Source organism: Macaca fascicularis, chromosome 3, assembly GCF_037993035.2.
Source record: "Macaca fascicularis isolate 582-1 chromosome 3, T2T-MFA8v1.1".
Taxonomy (NCBI): Eukaryota; Metazoa; Chordata; class Mammalia; order Primates; family Cercopithecidae; genus Macaca; species Macaca fascicularis.
Genome location: NC_088377.1, coordinates 22,896,499 through 22,918,037, shown reverse-complemented (window position 1 = coordinate 22,918,037; position 21,539 = coordinate 22,896,499). Strand labels below are relative to the sequence as shown.

The 21,539-nt window shown below is 33.2% G+C and overlaps 1 long non-coding RNA gene across 1 annotated transcript in view; it reads right to left on the bottom strand.

Moving 5' to 3' along the window:
• Positions 1-332: 332 nt before the first annotated feature.
• Positions 333-21,539, bottom strand: part of LOC123572394 (uncharacterized) — a 100,067-nt gene continuing 78,860 nt past the window's right edge. The window contains exon 5 of the long non-coding RNA XR_006696934.2: positions 333-441. This is a non-coding gene — a long non-coding RNA (uncharacterized lncRNA). The remainder of the gene's footprint in view (positions 442-21,539) is intronic.

Sequence of the window (21,539 nt, the reverse complement as noted above, 5' to 3'; positions counted from 1 at the left end):
GCATTTCTTTATCACGAATTTTAAAACGAATTCCATTGCTTTCTCCAGAACTCTCTTTACATTTCCCAAAGCAGCATTGATTTTGATTAAGAAAACAAGTCAAGGCACTGCTGAATATAACATAAGAATTACCTCATGGTTTCTCAGTGCCTGTCTCCTGTTTAGGAATTCAGCACTGTATTTGCTTTCTCCAGAGCTGTATCACTGATCATGGCTAGATTGCTATCTATTATGACACTTAGCTATTTTTTCTGCCATACTTGCATCTCCTGTATTTTTGCATTGAAAATTTATGTTTCTCTTCAAACATACTACCCTCATCTTACCTTGACTGCATTTCTTCCATGTACTTTTTCATTCTCCAAGATTACGTTAAAGGTGGTGATTTTATCTTCTGCATTTGTAGCCACCTTCTTGTCCTCTCTTGTTCTTTAATGTTATCTGTGGAGTTAATGAGTACAGAGAATATTCCATCACCCTGTTTTCATAATGTATTCTGTTAAATAATTCAGGAATTAACATTAACCACACATTTCTACTAAGAATTTTATTAATGCAATGGTTATTTCAATTAACTTTAAGTGACTAGACTGAGCATGAATCCTAAGTCTTGGTTTTGACATCTTTCCAGTGATGATTACTTCGCATTAACTCTCCACTTACTAAAATCTGTGTTTAATTATACACCCTAATTTTCAGCACTGTCTGTTACTTGATTCTAACGTGATTTGAATGTTATCTTCCTTTATGTTCAGAAAGTATAAATATTATTTATAAGAATGAAGACACAACTATGGTTGACTGGTGCGGAAATGGAGTAAAACCGGGAGGAGTAGCAACAGAAATATGTCACATTACTTATTTGCTACAGTCTGAATGTCTGTGTTCCCCCAAAGTTTAAATGTTGAAATCTAATCCTCAATATGATGATATTAGAAGGTGGAGCCTTTGGGAGGTGGTAAGGCCACGAGGGCAGAGCATTACCGAATGGGCTTAGTGGCCTTATAAAAGAAACTCCTGAGGACAGCCATTATAAATTAAAAAGTGGGCTCTTTTCAGACACTGTTGGCACCTTGGTCTTCCCAGTCTTCACAATTTTGAGAAATAAATGATTATTGATTTACACACAACATGTCTATAGTGCATTTTTATTAGTCCTAGTAAATTAAGACTATTATTATTATTTATTTATTAATTCTAGTAAACTAAGACTAATTATTTTATTCTTTCAGCTTATTAATACATTGCACCATGAACTGGAGATTCAAAGATAAACAATATAGGAGAGATGGTGGGGTTGTAAAGATTTTATTTGAGAGATAAAATATTAGGAATGCAAAAAAATAAAGATGTGATATGCTCACTCATGGAGGCATGGGTTCAGAAGAGCCCATACAAATGGCTTCTATTCTAGAAAAGTATGGAGAGAGCATTCAGGAAAACTTGACCTGGGAACTGACGAATGAATAGAATTGAGTCGTGTGTGTGTGTGTGTGTGTGTGTGTGTGTGTGTCTGTCTGTCTGTCTGGAACTAGGGGCCAAGAAAAGGTGGTGTTAGGCAGAGGAGAAACTTGGAGAAAGAACTGCTGACCAAACAAATGTGAATCTTACAAAGAAGGACAGAATTAAATTATGTGTAGATGGTGGGACATGGCTTGAGGTGTTGTTTGAAAGGGAGACAGGTGTAAGCTCTTGAAGTGCCTTGTAAGCTGGGTTGAACAGTACCAATAGTGTCCTAATTTTGGATAATTGTGCCATCTACTGAGATCAGAAATTCAACTGGAGGCCAGGCACGGTGGCTCAGGTCTGTAATCCCAGCACTTTGGGAGGCAGAGGCGGGCAGATCACCTGAGGTCAAGAGTTCGAGACCAGCCTGACAAACATGATGAAACCCCATCTCTACTAAAAATACAAAATTAGCTGGGCATGGTGGTGAACACCTGTAATTCCAGCTACTCTGGAGGCGGAGTCAGGAGAATCACTTGAATCTGGGAAGCGGAGGTTGCAGGAGGATCACTTGAACCTGGGGAGGGGAGGTTTCAGTGAGCCAAGATCGCACCATTGCACTCCATCCTTGGCAACAAGAGCAAACTCCATCTCAAAAAAAAAAAGGAATTAAAAATTAAGGAGGCTCACAAAGATAGTACCTATAATATACGTATATATATATTTACAAATGGGAATGTATGAGAGTGCTTATTTAAGGTAATTCTAAATTTCTGATACAGACAGCTGGAAAATTAAGTGTACAATAAATCTAACTTGGAAACAATTCATTAATTAGAAATTGGCATTTTAAAAGACCTCATTTCTGTTATATATTACATGTGTGTGTTTGCCACAAGTTAGAAATAGAAATTATTAACTAGAGGTTTTATTTAAAAAATAAAAGGAGTCTGGAGTTCCAAAAACAATTAATAATTATCAGATATTCAATTACATTGTTTATTTGGTGAAATCTAGATTCTTCTGTCAGCATGACTCACTATATTGGACAGTCATTTGACTGAGTACAAGATCTGACACCAGGTTAGAGAACAGGGAGGAAAATAGAAACGTTAGTAATAGCATCTATCCTAACTACTTAATGGGAAAAGATACAGATTTGCAGCCCGTTTATTAATGACATATATGTAGTCTACAAGAACTAAGGGTCAGATGTGGTGGCCTGCACCTGCAGTCCTAGCTACTAGGGATGCTGAAGCAGTATGCTGTGCCACTGACTGAAGATTGAGTGACAGAGCAAGATTCTATCTCTTACAACAACAACAGCAATGAAGAATTAGGAAATTGTAATCTGGTGAGGCAGCCATTTCCGTTTGAGGAAGGGAGTGCTTGGGGATCCCATCGTCCACAGCCAGTATTACCTAATATAACTCTTTTCACAAATAACTCTTCTAGATAATCTCTGGGCAGTGCTGTTCTCATCAAGAGCCAGCATTCTTGCCATGGCTGATGTTTCTCCAATCTCTACCTAAGGTTTTTCCATTATTTTACTGTTTTTAAATGTATATTTTACTACAGTAACTAAGGTTTTTCAAATACGAATCTAAATGGCTAAATAATTGCTTCCCTAGTCAATTCTTACTTGTTCCATCCCAAGGAGATAAATGTAATTTAAAGTATCATAGAGTCCAAATGCTAAGAAATACATTTCAGAATAATTCCATATAGTCTCTTTGCCTTTGGTAACACTTCTTTTCACTCTCCTAGGAAACTTTTTTTTTTTTTAGAAATAAGAGGCATACTTCTTTTTTCTTTTTCTACTGTGGTGTTAAATATAATGGGGTGGGATGCAAAATATATAAAGAAATTTTTTTTTCTGTTATTATTTCTTCATAAAATCCTAAGATGTTATTATACCTAAAAGTCAGTTTTCTTTTTTTATTTGCTTTATTTTTATTTTTATTTTTATTTTTTATTTTTATTTTGTTTTTTTTTTTTTGAGACAGAGTCTGGCTCTGTCGCCCGGGCTGGAGTGCAGTGGCCGGATCTCAGCTCACTGCAAGCTCTGCCTCTCGGGTTTACGCCATTCTCCTGCCTCAGCCTCCCGAGTAGCTGGGACTACAGGTGCCCGCCACCTCGCCCGGCTAGTTTTTTGTATTTTTTTAGTAGAGACGGGGTTTCACCGTGTTAGCCAGGATGGTCTGGATCTCCTGACCTCGTGATCCGCCCGTCTCAGCCTCCCAAAGTGCTGAGATTACAGGCTTGAGCCACCGCGCCCTGCCAAAAAGTCAGTTTTCTAATGGTAGTATATTACATAGTTTAGATATGCTAAATGAAAACTTAAGATCATATATACATTTTTCAATGTATGGGATTTAAAAACAAGCCATGTCTAAATAATTTAGAAGCCTCATTCTTGTAGCATTTTGGATTAAAATATAAGAAACATCCCCAACATAATTTAATAGTGCATTTTTAAATTCAAGATCTAAATTCAATGAAATGTTAGAAAAATATTAAAAATATTTCTATTAAAAAGTAGACTAACCAGAGTTAATATTCAAGAAGGATAATTCTAACATCAATCAATTAAAAATAGTATTCTCCATGAATCATATCTAGGTCATTTTTCTCCAAAAATTTCATATATATATATATGTATGTATGCATATAATATATATTTCTATATTATATGTGTGTGTGTATATATATACACCAAACTTTGCATAGCAAAAATTTAAAAATATGCAGTGTGTACACATTTTTCCCAATGCCTGAAGGCACTGAGATAGAAACCTCACATTATCCTTGATTTATCTTTCTATGATGAATTGTTGACTATCACAGATTTGCATTAAACATGGGAAAATCTAAAACAAGATTCATAACAATGCCACATACTTACTGCACTTTTGCTACAGTAAGTTTAATGAATGAATCTCAAACTCTCTGCAGGAGGCAAGTGTTCCAATTCCTCCATGTCTTTCTGAGAACGACTTAATCTCAGTAAAAGGACCAAATTGCAGGCACATCTGGCATGAAACAACACATGCACTACAGCCCTCAATACAGTGAATCACTTCACACTGAGCCCTGGCATGAGTCAGGTGTTGCCAAGGGTCCTTGCAAAGCATATACACTAATATATCTAATAATAATGAACAGTTATTATCAGAGTTAGATAATCTTCAGACATGTAGCAGTATGCCTGAGAGGAAGTATTACTGCTAACTTTCATTGATATTGCAATATCTGCAAAAACTGTAATCAAGTTAAAGCAGTTCACACCCTCCCCTAGAAGTATATCTTTTTCAGTCTTCTTTACAATTATTGTGCTGTATTCCGGGATTCTAGATCTCATGTCTAATTTTGGACAGATTTTAGTTCATTATAAAAAGCATTAATGTGAATTGCGTCTGTGTTCCCTTGATTTGTAATACATGGCTTTATATTAACGGATGTAGAGAACTCTGTCTATTGAAAATCAAACAAGGCAAAAATAATAGATATAACTTTGTAGATTTAGTTGGGGAAATGTACATATGTTTCTGTTTTTTATTTGCAACATACACATAATGTTTCTAACTTAGCTGTATCAGTTGACTTTAGTTGTCTTCCAGCCTGCCCATCTCACACTTGTATTATACATATTCTTATCCTAAAAGAATTATAGTCTTATATTTTTATCCTAAAATATATTCTATATAGAATACATTCTTTATCTCTATCTAAAATATATTCTTATCCTAAAAGAATTAACACATAGTATAAACAAAATGTTTAAAGTGCTGTAAAAATGTGAGAAACAGAAGTGTTATAAAATTATGTCCAATTTTTTTAATCAATATGCCACTATTTTAAAAGTATCATTTGTATTATATTTTTATATGTATTTACAAGACCACACAAAGTGAAGAGTGTTATGAATGGATCCCAAATAATTATTTTTAAACTTTTGTTTTTATGCTTAATAGACAGATCAGAACACATGCTATTTGGTCAAATATATAATAGGACAAATTTAGCTACTAAAGTAAGGAAGAGTTTTACAAGTCTTATTATTTTTTTCTTTGGGTAGCTAGTGTCTGGATTCAGTATTTCAAATCTTTGGGAAAATTGTTTAATTTTACATAGTATACTTGTAAATACTTATAAAATAATAATAAATACTTGTAAGAGCTAGTTTCCTGTTTTTGTATTCACGACAATCACTGCTTAGTATCATGAGAGTCCTTATGAAAAATGCAACACATTTTTTGTTTCTTCTTTATTATTAATGTATTTAACACTATAGAGTTGTGAGTTGAACATAAACCAGGAACTTTGGAAGAATGTAAATATAACATAACAACAAAATGGCCCTAAACATAAGCTTTATAAAGCCAAACTGGCGATAACATTCTTTATTTGTTTTTTACCCACATCACCTTCTAAGGAAAACCATTCATTATTCCCTCCCCTATTCTACATGGGCAGCATCCTCAATGGCCAATTTTATATCAATTAATGCATATCTTCTCTTTTATGGTCATAATGATCAGACCAGAAAGTGGATATATTACTAAGTTTATGGATATATTGAAAATTCTGTCCCATCATTGGATAAAAGATATCATGTATGTAGATTTTCGTACTTAAGGATTTATACTAAGAACATTGAGGAATTTGCCTCCCCATGGTGCAGAATCCTCGGCAGGGTTTTGAGTTAGAAAAATAAAGACAATTATGGAGCATATGTCCCTGAAGGGTGGGAAACCACCTTGCCATCTGTTTGGATTCTGAGTAGCACGGGCATTTTGAGGTCAGGGATGTCAAATGAGGGTAGGTTAAACAGGGCAGCTTCAAAGAGAAATTTTTCTGGTACAATCAGTGAAACAACTGCTGCCTAGATAAATTCTATTATTTATGAGAGTGATCTAACTCTATAAATATTGATACAGTCACATCCAGTTACATTTGATGATCATTAGTTTGCGCTGAAGTAAATCCAAAGCGACCCACTGCTCATCAGACCAACCTAAGGTCTCAGAACGAAAAATGCCAGCCTCAGGCATAAGTGAAATTCTATGGAGAAACATTGTCTTACAGAGTAGCTCTCCAGCAGGCAGAATCCTAAAAAGTCAGATGTTTTATCTAAGAACTTAATCTACTGCAAAACACACACATACACACACGCACATGCGCACACACACACACACATACCAAAAACAAATGAATAAACCAAAAAGAAGAAAACAAGAGAGGGAAGAAGGAAGGAAAAAGAGAGAAAGCCCATGTAATTAACTGCCTTACGAGATACTTTATCTTAACAGATGGTTATTTTAGAGAGGCAGCCAGAGCTTTGTGCTGTAAGCCGTCCTTTCTCTCCTTCCTTAAAAAGGAAGTGCTTCTGCAGCCTTGCTGCTCTTTTCCAATTATTTTATATGGTAGTGTTATTGGTGTTAACATTCACTATTTATTTCATAGGCTGCCAAAAATTAGAAAATGTCTAAATATAATTCATATGAGCTACGAAGCTATGAGCTATGAAAATGGTGAATATGACTTGAATTTTGGGGGCTCTAAAACTAAAAACACTTGGAATGGCTGTGACACTTTATATCATTACACATTCCTCACTTTTTCTTAAGAAAGGGATATGTATGTCTTTGGCGGTATGCATGGTGGTGAGATCAACATTTAGGTAGAAGTATATTGGTAATTAGAAAATAAAAGTGTACATAATAATGATTAAAAGTTAAAATGTTTTGAATTAATCTCAACCTCATACATACACCTTCCTAATGTAAAGTTTTTGATCCACTACTCCTTTAACTAGATAGTCTCAATTTTAAACATGTCATCATAGCATCAGAATAAACAATCAAGAGCAATTAATCTGAAGACTACCCAATTACATATGTGGACTCTATCACCTTTCTTACAAAATGATGTAGCTTAATCATTCACAATGTTTTTCCAAACTAAGAAACAGATATATGATAGCAGTGTGTTGCTGGAGTTATAGCAAACAGACTATGAGGAAGCAGTGAAAGCAGAATGCCCTGATGAGCCAGGTGCAAATTAAAGCAATGTGGGGAAAGTGTTGTGCAGCGATGCACAAAAGTTGCAAGTGAATTAAGTTGTGAAAAGAAAAAAGAGCATGCAGGATATAGTTGGGTCATGCAGACCACGAAAAATGGTATTTCATGGGATCTGGTTGTGCAGTTGCTATAGTTGCTTTGAAAGCCAGAAGTAGCTGCACTGTTAATCCCTTTGAGGCCAGGCTCACTATGAGTCATGTTCTGGAATAGGCATAAGAGCTGCCTCTTCCTTATTTAGTATTATGCAATCCAAATAACAAAACCCATTAGTCACTATTCCTTGAGACCAAAATAATAATAATAATAATAATAATAAATAAAAACAAATTGAAGCAAGTGCGCTGTAGAGTGAATTCACATATGATTTATGATTATTAGGAGGTAGGAAAGAAATCAATGAGAGAACAATATTTGAGGTGAGTCAAGTAAAGATCGTAGGGATAGTCAAGGCAAAGAAAACAGTTCACAATCCAAGTAAATTTATGTAGCATTCTGAAGTTTAGGGAATTAAAATGACTTTAGTGTAGCCGAAGTACAAATTTCTAGATACAGCCATTTGAAGAATGTGTTTAGAGATAGAACCAGGGGTCAGATGATGGAAGGGATTACATCCCATTCTCTGGAGTTAGTATCTGATGTCTAAAGTAGTGATTATTCACATTTCATATGGGCAAGTGATCTGTCTAAACATGCGTTGGAGAAAGACCCTTTGAAGAGCCCAGTGAAGAATCCTGAAAGAATCCAGAAAGGTCACTGTAGTCTCTCATAGTACTCCAGGTTATAGATGGATATATTAGGTAGGTGTAAAAGGAATTGCAGTTTTTGCCATTAAATGTAATGGCAAAAGAAGTTAGAATTAGCAGACTGAGTAACTGGCTAGATGTGAGGAGCAGAGTAAATAGCAGGCCTAGAATGATATCCAGGTTTCGCAGTTGATTGAATGAAGAGAGGTGCTATTCTCCAAGATTGTGAGAAGAGAAAATTAGATTGGGAGGGAACTAGGTCAAGCAGTAACAGGCTTGAGTCTGGCCATGTTGCATTTGTGGTGGCAATACACTTAATACCAAGTGGAATTAAGCAGAGTTATAGCAAACATTCTGCTTGTCTTTTCCACTGAGATGTCTGATACACATCACCATACCACGTTCACAGCTGAAATCCTCATTCTGCTTATTTTCTCATTACCCTAAATGGATATAATGTCCATGAAAATAAAGGCTGCATTTGCTTTGTGGACCACTCTATTATCTGCCCAGCATTGCCCCAAAGCCTCAAATATCCATATAATAAATCTTTAAAAGATAAGTGAATAAAAGAGATAAAGGCTGAAATTAGAAAGTTGATTGTTACCAGGCTAGAGATGGAAGCTAAAACCTTAGGTGTAAATGAGATTGTTCAGGAATTAAGAATAGGGTGTTCTGTCTATGAGGCAAAAAAAAAAAAAAAAAGATAATATTGTTGCATTTCCCTTCCTCCTAGAATACCTAGACTGTAAATCCTAGAGTTAAGGATTGATGAGAATAGGAGATTGAAACACGTATCTAATGAGCATCAGACAGTGTGCTGGCCACTTTACATATATATATATATATGACCCTGGCATAAGGTCTCTGAGAACTTCATCATGTTTTCTTTGATTGATTCATACAAATTTCAGAAAAAAGTAAGCATTAAAGCTTGAATGTGTTAATATATACTTTCTTCTATCACAATGGAAATATATCACATGCAAGTATGCAAGGTGCACCTGATTAAAAAAATAGCTACATCTATTTCAGCAAAAGAGTAAAATAATTTGTTTTGGGAAAGGCTTTGTGCTTGAATACATTAAGCACTAAAATTTACATCATGGCTAAGTTTACATGTTTTGCATAAGCCTGGGTTTGACTAGCAATAAAAAACAAAATCCTACTGTTACAATATCTGAAAAACAATTGTCATAAGAAAATTTGTAACTGATACTCATGCTTCCATTGCAGAGACATCACTAACAGAATTCAAAGCTGATAGCACAGCTGTATCTTGTATTCAGTTTTGTTCTTGTGATATATGACACTACCTTGCTATGAATCATACCAAGACTCGGACGTTACCAATGTGACACTATTTAGTTTTATATAAAGCTATATTGTTTTTTATTTCCTTCCAGTTTTGGTGTGACCTTTATTTTGCTTATGGCATCCTTTTTTTTCTAGCTTTACTGAAGTGTAATTAAAAGTAAAAAAAAAAAAGTACATATTTTAAGTTGTATCAAATGATTCGGTATATTTTTACTTTGTGAAGTGACTACCACAATCAAACTGATAAATGCATCTATCAGCTCACATACTTTTACTTTTATGTGTGTGCACGTGTTGTGAGAACACTTGAGAGCCAGTCTCCTAGCAAATTTCATATATAAAATGCATTATTAATTAACTATAGTAACCATAATATACAATAGATCCTCCAAACTGATTAGTCTTATTACTGAAATTTTGTACTGTTTTGAGCAAAATCTCCCAATTCCCGCACACCTTAGCCACTGGCAACATCATTCTATTTGTGAGTTTGACTATTTTAGATTCGATACATAACTGAGCTCATACAGTGTTTATCTTTTCTGACTTTTTTCACTTAGCGTAACTTTCTCCAGTTTCATTCACGTCGTTATAAATTACAGGATTTTCTTCATTTTAAATGGTGAATAATATTCCATTTTGCATGTGTGTGTGTGTACAATTTTAAAAATGTATTCATACATTGACAGACACGTTTCCATATTTTGCCTATTGCGAATAATGAGCATGGTAGTGCACATAGCTCATCTTGTTACTAACTTCATTGCCTTTGTATATATACCTAGAAAGTGTATTGCTGGATTACATGAATATTCTATTCTTTATTTTTTTGAGGAAACTCAATATTGTTTTTCATAATAGCTGTGATAATTTACATTACCAACAACAGTGTATAAGGGTTCTCTTTTCTCCGCACTCTAGACAATATTTGTAATTTCTTGTCTTTTTGGTAATAACAATCCTAACAGGTGTGAGGTGATGTCCTGTGCTTTTGATTTGCATTTCCCTGATGATTAGTGATGTTGAGCAACATTTCTCGCATTTGTTGGTTATTTGTATGTCTTCTCTGGAAAAATGTCAACTCAGGTCCTTTGCCCCTGCTTTTTTTTTTAACTTTCATCGCCTCAAATATTTATCATTTCTTTGTGGTGAAAACACTTAAAATCCTCTGTTTTACTACTTTGAAATGTATAAGACTTCATTATTAACCATAGTCACCATGTTTTCCAATAAATACCAAAACGTATTACTTACATGTAACTGAAACTCTGTGCCCATTGACCAATGTGTCCCTTTTCTCCATCCACCTTTGCTGCTGGCACCCCACACCATTTTCAATCAGGTAAATTACCTTATCGCTGTTGAGTTTTATGTATGTCATATATATTTTAAATATTAGCTCCTTATCATGGTTTACCCCCATTGTATCATTTATTTTGTCTCTATTATATGGTATATTTGCCCCTTATTATATGGTTTGCCCCTATTATACGGTTTATAATATATTAGCCCCATATATGGTTTGAAAATACTCTGTCTCATTGTGTAGGCTGTCTTTTTACTTCATTGTTTCCTTTGCTGTGCAGAAGCCTTTTCATTTGATGTAGTTCATTTGTTTATTTTTGTTTTGTTGCCTGTGCATTTGATGTCATATTAAAAAAATTGCCAAGGCTTCAATGAGTTTTTACATTTAATTTTTTAATCCATTTCAATTCATTTCTGTGTATGGTATAAGATAGGGGCACAATTTTGTTCTTTGGCAAGTAGCTATCCAATTTCCCTAGCATAATTCATTGAAGAGACTATCATTTTCCCATTTGGTTTTCTTGGTACCCTTGTCAAAGATTAATTTACCATATATGAGGGGAGGCTTTGTTTCTATTTTGTTCTATTGGTCTATGTATCTGTTCTTAAGTCAGAACCATACTGTTTTGATTATTATCACTTTGTAATATAGTTTAAAGTGAGGATGTTTCTCCAGTTTTGTTTCTTTATTCAAGATGCTTTAGCTATTCATGGTCTTTTGTGGTTCCACAAATGTTTTAGAATTGCTTTTTCTATTTTTGTGAAAAATGCTGTTACAGTTTGGATAGGGATTGCATTGAATCTGTAGATTGCTTTGGGTAATACAGACATTATAATATTATCAATTCTTCTAGTCCATGTACACAGAATAACTTTCCATTAATTTTTGTTTTCTTAAATTTCTTTCATAATTTTTCATAGTTTTCAGTTCACAGATCTTTCACTTTGGTGGTTAAATGTGTTTCTAAATATTTTATTGTTTTATTGATGCTATTAGAAATAGGATTGTTTTCTTAATTTCTGTTTTGGATAGTTTGCTGTTATGTATAGAAAAACAACGTATTTTTATGATGACTTTTTATCCTTCTATTTTATGAATTATTTTATTGGTTCTAAAAGTATTTTGGTAGTGTGTTTAGAATTTTTGATATTTAAAATAATATGCTTTGTAAACTGAGAACATTTAGCTTCTTCCTTTCTGATTTGAATGTCTTTTATTTTTTTTTTTTCTCGCCCAGTTGCTCTAAGACTTTCTGTACTATGTTGAATAGAGGTGGTGAGAGTGGGCATACTTGCCTTGCTCTTGATTTTTGAAGAAAGCTTCTGGCTGTTCACCATTAGGTATGATGCTTGTTGTGAGCTTGTCATTGTGGCCTTTATTAAGTTGAAGTACATTCCTTTTAAAAATAACTTGCTGAGTTTTTTTTTTTCCATAAAAGATTTTTGAATTTTGAATGTTTTTTCTGTGTCTATTGAGACGATTACTTTTATTATCCATTCTGTTAAACAGGTGTATCTTATTTATTGATTTACATATGTTGAACCATCCTTAAATTTCACAGATATATCCCACTTTATCATGGTACATTACCTTGTAATAATTTTTTTGAATTGAGTTTCCTAGTAGTTGTGACTTCTTCACTCCCCTGGTTTGACAAGTGAGAGGGAGTGTTACAGTTCTTCCACTCCCATAGTTCAGCAAGCAGGAGGGAGTGTTACCATCTTTTCACTCCCACATTTCGGCCAGTTCTGAGCTCTCGTATCACAACCCAGAATAATGAGGGACATGGAAACCAGAGAGTGCATGAGGCAGAGTAGAATTTTATCAAGCGACAGAAAGAAAGCTCTCAGCAGTGAGAGAATACCTGAAAGAGGGTTGCCAGCTGCGAGGCTGAGTCCAGGATTTTTATGGGCTTAGAATGGGGAAATGAGTGCTGATTGGTTTATGGGTAGGCTTAGAAAAGGCACCTTTCAGAAACAGGAACCAAGCAGGGGCTGAAGTGAAGACTTGGCCAGGACCTTGGCCTGAGACCAATCAGGAGTTGAGAGGGAATATAAGTTCTCATTCCAGTCTGCAGACTCTATCCGGAATTGGTAGTTTGGTTTTCAGGCTTCAAGACGTTGCTGGCTTGAAGGTTGAGTTTTGCCAGGGACCCATCACTATCTGTCTAGGAATTCGTCTGCCTCTGATTGCTATCATTTTGTTGAGGTATATTGCATCTGTGTTCATCAAGGATATCAATTTATAACTTTCTTTTTTTTTTTGTAGTATCCTTATGTTGCTTTGTAATAGAATAATACCAGACCAGAAAAATGAGTTTGCATGCATCCTTTCCTTTTCAATTTTTTGTAAGAGTTTGAAAAGTATTCGTGTTAGTTCTTTAAATGGAAGAATTAACCTGTGAATTCACTGTGAACATCCATTTGGTCATGGATTTTTTGTTGTTGTTGTTAGAAGGATTTTTATTAAACCTTTAATCTTCTTTCTTAATTTTTATTTCAGATTTTCTATTTCTTTATGATTCATTCTCAGTAGGCAGTATGTTTTAAGAATTTATTTCTTTTAGGTTATTCAATTATTGGATTATAATTTTTCATAGTAGTTTTTATGAACCTTTGTATTTCTGTGTTATCAGTTGTAAGTTCTCCTTTTTCATTTATGATTTTATTTGAGTCTTCTCTCTTTTCTTAATATAGACATTAAAAGCTATGTACTTCCATCTTGTAACTGCTCTTGATGCAGCCAAAAAGTTTTGCTATGTTGTATTTCTATTTGTGTCTGTAGATACATTTTGATTTTATTTTTGATTTCTTTTTTGACCTATTGTTTTTCAAGAATGTGTTTACTTTCCACATATTTGTGAGATTTCCAATTTTCCTCCTATTACCTATCTCTAGTTTCAAAATATTGTAGAGAAAATTTACCTGATATTACGTTATTCTTCTTAAATTTATTAACACTTGCTTTGTGGCCTGCCTACTATACTTTATTTAGAATCATGGGCTCTTATTTTCTCCAAAACCTTCCATATGTATATTTCTGAATTTAAAAAATTGCAATAGTAGTTCATTATTAATTGAAATTCTTCACAGTGTATCAGTAAAATTTTAAATATTTTGTAAAAGTAAATCAATATAAAAATGCTATAAATGTAGGTGATTCTGGAAATTGTATTAACTGTACAATAATGTTTACTTTTATGTCTACCTATGTTTCTCAAACTTAGAGGGAAAGAGCAAGTCTTCTGTTATAAAGGTTTCCAAATGCATAAGCTTAGATAATTATTTTCCTCGAGTTTAAAATCTATTTTTTCACAGATAAATTTATTATATAAAAGAATTGAGGTTTCGAATTGAAGAACAAGAAAGGTTCCAATTCAATTCAAGAGAAACTTTGCTATTTTATTTAGGCATAGATTGTTATGTGTGTGAATATATTTATGTTAAAAAACTTGCAAATATTACAAAATATATCATCTAAAACACACAAAAAATTGTAATCATGATGTCTAAATAACTATTTATTTTTAGAAATATCCAGGAGTCCAGAGTTTTCATTTTTTTTTTTTTTTGGGTAAGGAGTCAGATAACAAATAATTTAGACCTTTTAGAATATATACTCTTTCTTATGACTACTTAGCTCTGCTGTTGCAGTTTAAAAGTAGTTAAAACAATTGGTAAATAGAAGGAGTCAACTATGTTTCAATGAATGCATTTAGAGAAATAGACAGCAAGACAGATTTGCCTGGTGAGTACTATTTTGCTGACCTGTGCTCTAGGATTCGAAATATTTTCTTTTATAGGATGAAAAAATTGAGCATCATATAAATAAAATAAAATACTTAATGCATACAACTAGCTAAGTAATGGGAGGACATTTCAAACCAGATCAGGTGATCTCCAGCATATTATAGAGTATTAAAGCTCATTTTATCTTTTCACTACTCCATATCTGTGTTAAATTTTGTGATGAATAACCTAACCTACATTAACACATGTTCAAATATTTTCTTCCATTGTGTAGCTATACTTATGGCCCTTGGACCTTTTATCTGCAGGATTAAAGACTAGAGACTAGAAAATGCTGCATAAAACAGAAGGTTTCTCTTTTCTTTTATTGTGAGCTATATAACCTTAAATGGAATGTGAAGAACTCTAAGGTGTTTCATGAGAGCAAATATATTTCATAAGAAATATGGAAAAGATGATATATAGAAAGTTCTAAGAATCAAGACAGTTTTGTCTACAGGAAAAAAGGGTTTACACTGATTTAATTGCAATATTCAGCATATGAAAATATGTTCTCATTAGAATAGATTCTAGATTTCTTTACACAGTAGGAATTATAAAAAATGGATTTTGAAAGTTTCAACTAGCAATCACTGTCTCCTTTTAAATACAGGTTTTTAAGCAAATCATTATATTTTATTTTCTTTCATCAAATTTTAAGAGAATAATATTAGTATATATTAGACATAATACATAACTGGAAAAAATGTGGCATAGTCCTGATTTTATATCTAACTAGAAATGTAAATTGTGCAAGCTAATTCATTGTTGCATTGTTTCTTATACGGAAAACAGCATCTGTGCACCAGGCTTTCTCGTTGAACCTAAAATATCATTGTTTCAAAAACTTCTCAGCTGAATACAGCAAGAAAATACATATCTTTACTGACACATACACACAGACACACACACAAACCAAGATCAATAAATTCTATGTAACCATATTCATTTATATAAAGCTAAAAAGCTAAATATGAGTTCATACTGATGCCTCCACCTCAAATCCATTACCATATTGACTTTTCTAGACAACTCCTTTGCTTGTATTTATGTATATATTCTTAGTCCAATAGTAAGAAACCTCGCTCCCACAACCTGCCATCCATTAATTCAATTGTTCAGTTCCAGTATATATGTTTTTTTGATGTAAGATTTTTTAACCCAGACCTCTACTGGAAAAACTTTATCAACTAGAGAACAGTACATATGTTCTACACAATAAAATTCATTTCCAAAGTTATGTAAGATGGCAACTTTTCCCTGCAATCCCTTCACTGAGGTTGTTTTATACATTTGAAGTGCAGTTATATTCTCTTGTCACAATCTGCATTCCTTCCAAGATCACGTTTTTCCAATTACTTTTAAATGTCACATACATCTTTGTGCTATAGTTTTATAAGTTTTGACAAATACAAAACTTCCTATATGGAATATTAAAGAATTATACAGATTATTTTAACTGCTTTCAAAATCTCTTGAACTTCATCTATTCAACCGTCCTCCTTTTCTGCTGAATGTATGCCAACCACTGATACTTCTATCATTTCTGTATTTTTTTCCTTTTCTAGAACACTGTATAATTGGAGTAGTATAGTATGTAGCATTTACACACTGGCTTTTTTCTCTTAGCCATATCCATTGGTTTCACTGATTCTTTTCTTGGTTTAATAGCTCATTTATTTTTATCCCTGAAAAACTTTCCATCGAATGAATGGATAGACCACAGTTGGCTTATTCATTAATCTACTGAAAGACATTTCAGTAAATCTGAATTTTGGAGTATTATAAATAAAGGTGCTATATACTTTCATATAAAGTGTCTTTATTTGCTTGTTTTTGCTTTGATATTTATTGGTTTTGTAGATGTAGGCTTGCAAATTAATTTAATAAATACCTGGAAGTGTAATTTTTGGAGAGTATAGTAACACTATATCTGGTTTTTGTCTTAGTTCATTTTCTGTTGCTATAACAAAATATTATGGCCTAGGTAATTTGAAAATAAAACAAATTTATTTTCTAAACTTTTGGAAGCTGGGAAGTCCAAGAACATGGTGCTAGCATCTGCTGAGAACCTTCTTTGTTATAGCATGGTGAAAAGGCAAGTTAGCATGCAAGAGAGAAAGATTAAATTGGGCCAAATTCCTCTTTCTCATGAGCCCACTTTATTAGGAGCTTACTCCCACAATTAATAACTCACTCCTAAGATGGCAGCATTAATATATTCATGAGATAAAAGTCTTCACAATCTAACCACCTCTTTTTTTTTTTTTTTTTTTTTTTGAGACAGAGTTTCACTCTTTTTGCCCAGGCTGGAGTGCAATGGCGCGATCTCGGTTCACCGCAACCTCCGCCTCCTGGGTTCAAGCAATTCTCCTGCCTCAGCCTCCCGAGTAGCTGGGATTACAGGCATGTGCCACCACCCCGGCTAATTTTGTATTTTTAGTAGAGACGGGGTTTCTCCATGTTGGTCAGGCTGGTCTTGAACTCCCCACCTCAGGTGATCCACCTGCCTCGGCCTCCCAAAGTGCTGGGATTACAAGCGTGAGCCACTGCGCCTGGCCTCTAACCACCTCTTAAAGGCTCCACCTCTTAATGCTGTTACATTGGCAATTAAATTTTAATACGAGTTTTGGAAGAGACATTCAAATCATAATATCTTTGTAAGAAACTGCCACTATCTTCTAAATTGACTGTATATTTCACATTCCTAATGTCAAGGAATGAAAGTTCATGTCACTCTACATCCTTGACAGCAGTTAATATGGTCAGTTCTTTGGATTTTAGCTAATCTAATATGTGTGCAGTAATATGTTAATGCTGTGTTAAATTGCAATGCTTTATTGACAAGTGACGTTAAACATATTTTCATATGCTTATTTTCAATCTGGATTTTTTTTTCTGGTTAGGTGTCTGTTCATACCTTTTGCCCATGGTGTAATTGTATTGCTTGATTCTTTATTACTGAGTTTTAAGAGTTCTTCGAATATTTTTGAGATACATTTTTATCTTTTATGTTTTGCAAATATTTCCCCTTAGTCTATGATTTGTCTTATCATTTTCTTTAGTTTCCTAAACAGAGTGTAAACTTTTCATTTTAATAGTGCAATTTACAATTTTTAGTTTCATGGGGTAGAGTATTTGCTGTTATATCTAGAAATTCATTACAAAGTCCAAGGTCACCTAGAGCTTCTCCTAGGTTTTCTTATAGAAGTTTTATACTTTTGCATTTTGCATTTAGGTCTGAGATCAACTTCGTGTTAACTTTTGTAAGAGGTAAGTTCTATGTCTAGATTCATTTATTTCTGCATATGAATGTATAATCATTTTAGCATCATTTTTGTAAAGATTCTTTTTTCTCCAATGAATTGTCTTTGCTCATTTTCCAAAGCTCATACCCAAATATATTTCTGTGCCCATATTGTTTTAGTTGTATGTTCCGTTTCATTGCTCTATGTGTGTATTATTTTATACCACACTATCTTAATTATTTTCACGCTTTGTTATTAGGTACATATATCTTTAGCATTATTATGTCTTCTTGAGATTTGCCCTTATTATCATTATGTAATGAACCTCTTTATCCCTGATACCTTGCCTTATTCTGAAGTCTTCCTTGTCTAAAATTAACATATTTATGCTACATTTTATTAGCATTAGCATTATATATCTTTCTCCATCAATTTTATGTTTAGTCTAATGGTATCTCTATATTGAAATACTTTTGTAGATATATAGTTGGATCTTGTTTAATACTCTTTTAAATTAAAAAATAATATATGATGTTTAGATGGCGTTTAGATCACTCATTCTAAAATCTGCCCCAATTGTAGCTGTTTTCTATTTGCTACATTTGTTGTTGTGCCCCAGCCCCACCTCTGCCTTTTAACTCCTTTCTGGATTAATAGAGCATTTTTTTTAGGATCCCATTTTCTCTTGTCTCTTAGCATATCTATTTCACTTCTTTTGTAAAAGAGATATATTTGTCCTAGAGTTTGCAATACAATTTTACAACCAATGTAAGTCCACTCCAAAATAGTACTATATCACTTCACGGTTTTGCATGTACCTTCAAACACAGCATTCTCAAGTCTTCTCTTCTGTGTCTGGTAATAGTATTGCTATTCATTTCACTTAGGCAGACAATATAGTTACTCAGTACAATGCTTATTATTATTTTTAACTAGTGTTGTCAATTAGATTAGATGAAATAAAAGTAATAATTTCCTTTTACCTTAATCTATTCCTTCTCTTAGGTACTTTATACAGATTCAAGTTTCTCTTCTATATCATTTTTTTCTCTCTCTGAAATCTGTTTTTAGCTTTTCTTTCAGGATAGCTCTGTCAACAAATTTGCTTGGATTTTTGTCTGAAAAATCTTTATTTCTCTTTCATTTTTGAAAGGCAATTTCCTGATTGTGTTTTCTTTACTTTTCTTCCATACTGTCTTTGTTGCATGTTCTTTTAAAATGAAAAATCCATGTCATTCTTTTACTTGTTCCTCAATGTTTTCTATTTTTCTTTTATTTTTGGAACTGCAATGTAATATCCTGGTGTAGATTTTACAGTATTTTTTCTGCTTGGTACTCTGAGAGCTTCCTGTTTGATGTCATCCATTAATTTTGGGAAATTTCTGGCCATGATGATCTTAAATAATTCTGCTGCTCTATCTTTCCCTCCCCATTGTATATACCAGTTGTACAAATGCTGCCTTTTTTTTTTTTTTTTAGAATTTTCTCACAGTTCTTGGATTTTTTTTTCTCTTTGCATTTAAATTTGAGAAATTTCTATTGACATATATTCAAGTTCAGAAAAGCTTTTCTTTACAGTGTCAAGTTTACTAATGACTTACCAAAGGCATTCTTCATTTCTGTTACAATGTTATTGATATCAACCATTTTCTCAGTATTTTCTTAGTGTTCCCATTTCTCTGCATACGTTATCTATCAGATTTTGCATTTTGTACCCTTTTTTAATTAGATACCTTAACATATTAATCACAGTTATTTTAAATTTTCTGACATAATTCTAAATATTGTCATATCTTACTTCAGTTCTAATGTTAGACTTAGTGTGTGTGTGTGTGTGTGTGTGTGTGTGTGTATATATATATCTTTTGTGAGTTATGTATGATGTTTATGTAATAGGACTGAGATAAGTAGGCCTTTTGTTGTTTTATGTTATTCTGGCTAGAAGTTGTTCTAGGTTTGATGCTTACTGTATCTATGTCCTTGTTTTTTCATTTTTTAGTTCTTCTGTTGCTTCCCCAAAAACTCCTTCCACAATAAAATCTGTGCATTGCAACCCTTTTACCTGTAATCCAATATTGAAATCTTGTTGATGTAGTGTTAAGATGTAAGGGAGGTAAAGTGTTCTATAATTTTATAATTATGTCTCGGTCTCTTAAGGATATGTGTTCCTGGTCTATGATTTTAAATATGCTTTTTATCAGCCTTTAAGTAGGAAAGGAAATCTAGTCAGAATAGGAGTCAGGAATTGCCTGCTCACTGAGTGAGACGAGGCTCTGATAAAGTATTCTCCCCGATGAGTACTCATTTATTAAGAACATTTTGGTTGTATTTCTAAATGATCACTTCCCTACACTCCTGCCAGAGACCATGAGGGGATTTTTCTTGACAATTCATTGTTGTAGGGATGAGAGGAGAGTTTCCAAACATCTCACTTTTCACAAGTAAAATCAGAAGCCACTTGCTTTAAAATAGCACTAAAATATATAAATTAAAATATTTCAAATCTAATAGATTATTTACTGGATCCTTTCTCAAACAATTAATTATTACGTATTTTCCTGCTTTTGCTGGACTACACAAAATCTAAATGCATTTTTTTTCACCTGTGGATACTGATTCACCTTTCCCATGTCATTAATGTTTAGGTGTTCCCAAAAAACTTTGTAAATGTTGTTTATTACATTTTTACCCTTTTCCACCGATACTCTATATACTCCCATAGCTCCAGTTCAATCAATTTTGTTGATTATTTTTACCTTTATATTTCCAATAATGTCTTCTCACTTACTATTTAGTACTATACTCAAATTAGTAAGCTAATACTCATCCTGTGAAAAATGCTACCTTCTTGCAAACACCAACAAACTTGCTCTCTTTATTGAACATCTCCACCTTTGACAATGACACAATGGTGCATACACATATCATTTTATAAATATTCACGATATTCATAGATATATCCTTCCCTGCAGTTCACTCCTATGATCCCCAAATGTTATTGGGATTCAAATAAAAAGCCTTATTCTTATAGTCATAATATATGATAATTAATTATAGCTGAAAATATAGGAACAATCTACTTTTTAAAAACATTACATATTTACTTTTTCTCCATTTTATTATTTGGATGAGTGGGAGTTTATCAGTGTTAATATATTAAATATGAATTTCTCATGAAAGGCAGGTGTAATTATTTAATATTTTATACACTGCTTTAGGACATTAAATTTAAAACAATTTCATTATTTTATTTACGCATGTATATGTATGCGTGTGTGTGTGTGTGTATTACACTTACCATTGTATGCCTAATGAAGATGATTTAAAATTTGCTAAATGCTGCATATTGTGTAGTAAGTGTGGTAGGAAACAACATTTATTGTTTTACAACATGAAGAGTTATAAAATACGGCAATTGATTTCCCTGGCATAAAAGCTTAGTTTTAGATGTAATTTTTAAAATAATGAAATGCAACATTTCAGTACCTCCTTCAAGGAGAAATTATGTAAACCCATAGAAGAAAATTTGATGGTTTAGGCAGGAGAGTGAAGCTGTATGACACCTGATAGGTGGTGTTGAATCCTATTGATACAGTTAGTAACTGATT